The sequence below is a fragment of the Pan paniscus genome, chromosome 8 (assembly GCF_029289425.2).
Source record: "Pan paniscus chromosome 8, NHGRI_mPanPan1-v2.0_pri, whole genome shotgun sequence".
In the NCBI taxonomy this organism is placed as follows: Eukaryota; Metazoa; Chordata; class Mammalia; order Primates; family Hominidae; genus Pan; species Pan paniscus.
The window spans coordinates 46,240,754-46,248,787 of record NC_073257.2 but is presented as its reverse complement, the minus strand read 5'-3'; positions in this window follow the sequence as shown (position 1 = coordinate 46,248,787).

The window sequence follows — 8,034 nt, the reverse complement described above, 5'->3', positions numbered from 1 at the left end:
AAAAAAAAACCAACAAAAAAAACAAACAAAAAATCTTTAGAGATTAGCCTGAGAAAGAAGAAATATTATTTTCAAAGTAGGAGCTTAAAAATAAGACTGATGGTTGACTTCAACAGAAACTGTAAAAGCCAGAAGACAATAGAATGGCACATTGAAAGTGCTGAAAGTAAACAAAACAAACAAACAAACCAAAAACACAGTTAAAATTCTATAAGAAAATGAGATAAAATAAAGATCAAAATTGAAGGCAAAAACAAAGGCATATTCAGACAATCAAAGGTTGAGAACCTTTTTCTCCAGACGACTAAAACTATAAGGAATATTTTCAAAAGATCTTTGAGCTGAAGGAAAATAATTTAAGATAGAAGCACAGAACTGGAAGAAGAATGAAAAACACTAGAAACTGTGAATATGGGAGTAAATAGCAAATAATATTGATGGTTTATAAGAAAATTAAGAATATCTTGTTGGTTAATGACAAGTAAAGTAAATGGAGATGAATTGTACAATTCTTGCATTATTTGAGACATAATACAAATATTAATTTTTGATAAGGTGGATTGTAATTAGTTAAGGCTGCAGATTATACAATAATATTACACTAAATAATTAAAAAGAAAGGAGAAAACTTTAAAAATGTATTTGATTAATCTAAAAGAATGAACAAAAGAATGAATAAAAGAATTAAAACAGAGGGTACAAATTGTGGAGAAATACAATTGATTCATCCCCAGAAAATTCACACTTAAGCCATTAAATCAAGCCCTTTGATTAAACCATTGAATACCTGTCAAATGAACTTGGTGGTCTACTCAGTTGTACCCACAGGGTGAAAACTGGTAGATGCTCATTTGAATTTACTGGGTGAGGACCAGGAAATATGAACTGCACTGACTTTAGCTGCACCTCAATAAGCTGCATGCACAGCACCCTACCCTGCCTAGTTGGATCTCCCAAGACTGCCTGAAATAGACCTCCTCTAGCATCTTTTAAAAATCCCACCCTGAGGGTCTTTTTCTAGAAATATTTGTCCCCCAGACTGTATGCTCTCTCTGTCTTTCCCTCAGTCAGTCTTCAGAGATCTCTGTTGCTGCTGGACTCCATTCTTTTCTCAAGGAAACACCCTTGCTTTGCATAGACCTAAGTAAATAATAGACATTTAGATTACCATGACTGCTCTCTTTGGTATGGTATGTATTGACATTTAACACCTTAAAAGGGGGAGGGAGGAGCACACCCAGCATGCAGTCAGAGTGATATCACAACACAAACTTTTTTTAAAAAGGTAAACTGAAGTCCAACTATATCAGTAATTATATTAAAGATTGCCAAGCAGAATAAGAAAAGCAACTATGTGCTCTTTGTAACACAACACTTTACAGACAGTCGCTCAACTTCCACTGGTTTGCTTTACGACTTTTTGACTTCAGGATGGTGCAAAAGTGAGGCACATTTGGTAGAAACCTTACTTCAATTTAGAATTTCAATTTTTTTCTGGGCTAGCAGTAGGCGATAAGATGCTCTCTTGCGATGCTGGGCAGGTAGCAAGCCACAGCTCCCAGTTAGCCGTGCAATCACAAAGGGTAAATAATGAATACTTTACAGTGTACTGTGTTTCCAGGATTTTTTTTGATATTGTGTTTTATATTTTTGCATCCCTTTGTTACAAGAAAGAGGTCCCGATCCAGACTGCAAGAGAGGGTTCTTGGATCTCATGGAAGAAAGAATTCAGAGCGAGTCCATAGAGTAAAGTGAAAGCAAGTTTATTAAGCAAGTAAAGGAATAAAAGAATGGCTACTCCATAGACAGAGCAGTGCTGAGGGCTGCTGGTTGCCCATTTTTATGGTTATTTCTTGATAACAGGCTATACAAGGGTTGGATTTTTTTATGCCTCCCCTTTTTAGACCATAACTTCCTGATATTGCCATGTGATTTGTAAACACTCGTGGCACTGGTGGAAGTGGAGCAGTGAGCATGACCAGAGGTCACTCTCGTGGCCATCTTGGTTTTGATGGGTTTTAGCCAGCTTCTTTACTGCAAACTGTTTTACCAGCAAGGTCTTTATGACCTGTATTTTGTGCTGACCTCCTGTCTTATCCTGTGACTTACAATGCCTTAACTGTCTGGAATTGCAGTCCAGTAGGTCTCAGCCTTATTTTACCCAGCTCCTATTTAAGATGGAGTTGCTCTGGTTCACATACCTCTGACACCTTCATGTCTACAAAATGCCCATCTGTGTATAGTATTCACCACAGTAGGCTGTGTGTTACACAATTTTGCCCCATTTTACATTTACCTACTCTAGACCAAAGTAAGCGTTTGGAGCCCATCTAAGATAGGCTAAGTTAAACTATGATGTTTGTTAGGTTAGATGTACTCATTGCATTTTCAACATGGAATATTTTCAACCTATGATGAATTTATTGAGAGGTAACCCCGTTGTAAGTTGAAGAGCATGTATAAATATAAAGACATAGAAAGGTTAAAAGTAAAAAAAGATGGGTAAAAATATACTGTACTGATATCAACCAAAAGAACCTATACCTATATTCATATCAGAACCTTGTACCTATACTCATATCGATAAGGCATAAGACAAGATATTTTATTTGAGGTACTGATTAAAAGATAATTCAAGAGGAAAATAGAACAATTCTTTTCTCCCCAAAAACAAAACTCCAAAACATATAAAGCTAATAGTGATAGAATTATTTTTTAAGTAGACCTATTCTCATTCACGGTGTTGAAGATTTTAACACTCTATTTTTTTTTCTGTAACTGATCAAACAAGCAGAGATCATAAGCTTGGCCACAAAGAAAGCTCTTTGAAATATCTCAGAATTGATATCATACAGATTATATGTCTTAGACCTCAGAAAAAATGAATTAAAAATAAATAAGAGATATGGTAAAGATCATTAAATGTTTAGAAAATAAGTAAAACATTTCTAAATAACTCATGGGCAATGAAGAAATCATGATGGAAATTAGAGAGTATTTTGAACTGAATGCTAATGAGCTAATAAAACATGAAAACTTGCAGGATGCAGCTAAAGAGGTGCTCAGAGAAGATTTTTGAGTTCTAAATTCACTTGTTGGAAATAAAGAAAGCTTAAAAATCTAAACTTCTATACCAACAAGCTAGAAAAAGACTCGTGTATTATACCCAAAGAAAATAGATATGAGTAGAAGCCTTAAAAATAGTTCTTTGAAAACATTAATAAAATAACAAATTGCTAGTAAGGCCAATTTAGAAGATGGCTGGAAAACCCCACAAATTAGTAATATTAAGACAGAAAAGAGGGACAAAAATACATTTTCTAGAGACATTAGGAATAATATAGGGATATTATGAATAATTTTATGACAAAGCTTTAAAAAATTAGATAGAACACACTATTCCTAAGAAAATGCATCAAAAGTGACAGAAGAAGAAATGTAAAAAAACAGAATAGTCTCATATCGAGTCTGTAATTAAAAACCTTCACACAAAGAAAACTCCAGGTCAGGTTGTTTCACTGATAAAATTTTACAAATATTTAGAAAAGAAGCCATACCAAATTTAAACAAACATATCCAGAGAATAGAAAAAAAAAACCGAATACTGCTGATATGGTTTAGAGCTGTGTCTCTATCCAAACCTCATGTAGAATTGTAATCCCCACATGTCAGGGGAGGGAACTGTTGGGAGGTGATTGGATCATGGAGGCAGATTTCCTGCAAGCTATTCTCACGGTAGCAAGCAAGTTTTCACAAGATCTCATGGTTTAAAAGTGTAGCACTTCCCTTGGTCTCCCTCTCTCTCCTTCTCTACCATGGTAAGATGTGCTTGCTTCCCCTTCCCCTTCCACCGTGATTATAAGTTTCCTCAGGCCTCCTAGCCATGCTTCCTGTTAAGCCTGCAGAATTGTGAGTCAAGTAAACCTCTTTTCTTCATAAATTACTCAGTCTAAGGTACTTCTTTACGACAGTATGAAAACAGACTAACACAACTACCAAACATTTATATTAGGTCAGCATAGCCTCGATATTAAAACCTAACAAGATGCAAAAAAGAAAGAGAGAATGAGAGAAGGAAAGAAGGAAGGAAGGAAGGAAGGAAGAAGGGAGGGAGGAAGGGAGGGAGGGAGGGAGAGAGGGAGGGAGATTATAGGCCAATATCCCTCATGACCAGAGATGCAAAAATCTTAAACAAAAACATAGTAAATAGAATAAATCAATATACAATATATATTTTAGAATTTTAGTCAATTTGCTATTAGAAATCAAACAACATTGTTTACTACATTAATGGTAAGGATGTCTACTATCATCATTTCAATTCAACATTGCACTAGATATTCTAGTGAGTCCGGAGGGCAGAAAAATAGACACAAAATTTAAAGATTATAAAGAAAGAAGTAAATTATCTTTTATAAAGATGACTTGTTTTGTGTGTGTAAAAAATCCAAAAGGATCCTTATTCCACTTAAAGACTGAATTTATTATATCCCTGGATATAATGTCAATATGTAAAAATCTGTTTTATTGCTATATATTAACAATGAACAATTTGAAATGGAAAGTAAATGATAGCACTTAAAATAGCACTAACAAACCCCATCAAATAACCAGAAATAAATTCTCCCAAAAAAGATACAAAGCGTCTACACTTTTTAGTTTTTACTACAAAACATTGCTGAGAGACGTTAAAGACCTAAATAGAGAGGTTTACCATCTTTACAAATTGGAAGACTCAGTGTTTTAAAGATGTTATTTCTGCCCAGTTTGATCTAAAGATTCAATGATATCCAAATCAAAGCCCTAGGAAGCTTTTTAATTTTAGTAATTGGCAAGATATTCTAAACTTTATCTGGAAATGCAAAGCACTTAGAATAGCCATGAGAGTCTTGAAGAAAAACAAAGTTGGAGGATTTACACCAGCAAGTTTATGAATTACTACAAAGCTATAGTAATTAAGATATAGTATGATCCAGGGGTGGTGGCTCATCCCTATGATCCCAACATTCTGGGAAATTGAGGTGGGAGGGTTGCTTGAGCCCAGGAATTTGAGACCAGCCTGGGCAACATTGTGAGAACTCGTCTCTACAAAAAATATAAAAAATTAATTGAATGTGGTGGCACATGCCTGTTGTCCTAGCTAACTCAGGAGGCTGAGGTGGGAGGATTGCTTGAGCCCAGGAGTTTGAGGCTGCAGTGAGCCATGACCATGCCACTGCATTCCAGTCTGGGTGATAGAGTGAGACCCTGTCTAAACAAACAAACAAAAAAACACACATGGTATGGACCAAAGGTATATAAATACATCAATGGAAGGAGGCCCAGAAACATACCACTTTTTATATGGTCACCTGATTAATTTAACACTGCTACAATTCTGTAAATGGAAGAATGGTCTTTTCCAGTAAGCAGTGATAGGTCCATTGGATAGCTGTCCAGGAGAAAAAAATGAAATCTGACCTCTACCCATAACATACACCAAAACAAATTAGAGGTGGATTTATAGACTTATATATAAATGATTAAATAATGAATCTTCTGGAAGAAAACATGAGAGAATATCTTCTTTTTAGAAAAATCACCTTATTGAAATATGATTGACAGGTTGAAAGTTATACTTGTTTAATGTATACGACTTGACAAGTTTGGAGATAAGTATACACTCCTGAAACCATAACCACCATAAAGTTCATAAATATATTCATCAATCCATTAACTCCTGAAGTTCCTGCCCACTCCCTTTATTATTATTTTACGTGTGTGTGTGTGTGTATGTGTGTGGTATGAACACTTAACGTAACATCTACCCTTTCAGTAAAATGTGAGTACAAAATACAGTATTGTTAGTTACAGGCACTATACTGCATAGTAGATCTGTAGAACTTATTTATCCTGTATAACATTGTACCCTTTGGCCATAACCTCCCGATTTCTCCTTCCCCACCCTCCTGGTAGCCAGCATTCACTCTCTGCTTCTGAAAGTTTGACTATTTTAGATTCCACATATAAATGAATAAATGAGATCATACAGAATTTGTCTTTCTGTGTCTGGCTTATTTCACTTCTCATATTGTTCCCTAGGTCCATCAATGTTGTTAAAAATGACAAGATTTCCTTCTTTTCAAAGGTTAAATAGTGTGCCATGCATATATACATCACACTTTCTTTATTCATTTGCATGTTAGTGACATCTAGGTTGTTTCCAAATCTTTGCTGTTATGAATAACGCTGCAGTGAACATGGTGGTGCAGCTATGACTTCAAGATACTGATTTCAATTCTTTTAGATAAATATCTAGAAGTGGGATTGCTGGATCACATGGTGGTTCTACTTTCAGTTTTTTTAGGAACCTTTATGGTATTCCTTAATGACTGTAACAATTTACATTCCCACCAACAGTGTACCAAGGTTCCTTTTCCCCATATTCTCCCAAACACTTGTTATATTTTGCTTTTTCAATAATAAGGACCCTAACAGGTATGAGGTGATAGCTCATTGTGATTTTGATTTATGTATAATAATTCGTGATGTTGAGCACTTTTTCAGTTACCTGTGGGCCACTTGTATGTCGTCTCTTGAGAAATATCTATTCCACTCTTTGCCCATTTTAAAAATTGGATTATTATTATTATTGCTATTGACTAGCAGGAGTTCCCTGTATACTTTGGATTTTTTTTTTTTTGAGGCGGAGCCTCGCTCTGTCACCCAGGCTAGTGGCACCATCTTGGTTAACTGTAACCTCCACCTCCCGGGTCCAAGCAATTCTCCTGGCTCAGCCTCCCAAGTAGCTGGGATTACAGGCACACAGCACCACGCCCGCTAATTTTTGTATTTTTAGTACAGACAGGGTTTCATCATGTTCACTAGGCTGGTCTCAAACTCCTGACCTCAGGTGATCCGCCCTCCTCGGCCTCCCAAAGTGCTGGGATTATAAGCATGAGCCACCCCACCCAGCCTGTACTTCGGATATTAACCCCTTATTAGATGTGAGGTTTGCAAACATTTTCTCCCATTCTATAGGCTTCCATTTAACTTTGTTGCTTGTTCCCTTTGGTATGCAGAAGCTTTTTAGTATCACTTGATCTGCTCCTGGAATTAGTTAATATATTAATTATTAGGATTGAAATCCTATTACTTTTTACAGATCATGTTTATGCCTTTTAATTTCATTAATCAGAGAATATTTTTCAGATATTACCTTAGAAGTGAGGGTGTGTGCATCTTGTTAAATTCGGTAGAATTTAATTCCTTTGTGTAAGCAGTCTTTCTTTTTTAAAATAGTAGTATAAGCATATTATGTATTTATTTTAAGCAGTCTTTCTTGGTTTTATTAGTACTAAAAGCATATTATATATTTATTGTAAAGTCTTTTTTAACCAGATCATTCATATAATTTGGTTGAAAAAATATATTTTACAGTACTCTTGGAAATTAATAGAGCTGTTGGATGTTGGAATGCTTGTTTGAGAAAGCAAGCTTTATGTTTACCCCTGTTGGGGCTCAGAAACTGATACCCCAAAATATGGCACTTTGATGTGATGAACTGAAGAAGCTTCAAGGTCTCTCGGACCTTCCTCCTTCTCCTGCCTCTCATTTCTTTGTCTCTCTCAAAGCAAAGGATGAAGTTGTTCTGTGAAGTTCCCTTATCTGCCAGAAGTTTGGACCCATTCAAGAAAAAAACAATCACCTCTGCTCTCTTTCTTAAGTTTTCATGAACTGAACTCATATGGCAGAAAGAAAGACTGAAGTCTGTCAACACACCTGGAGAGACTTTTCTCACAAACCATTATGTCTGCTCTGTGGGCCCAACAGACTTTTTTTCTAGGCCATTGTACGTTCTTCAAGCCCATTGAACTCCCCTAAAAATCATTTACTACTCCTACACACTTCCCTATCTCCCTGTCCTCTAAGAAGAAGGGTATAGAACCATCTGTGCTTCATTGCACTTTGTGATTTCCCTCTCTTTGCACATAGATAAATTTGTATGCTTTTTCTCTTATTAATCCGCACTTTTCAGTTCATTTTCAGTGAAAC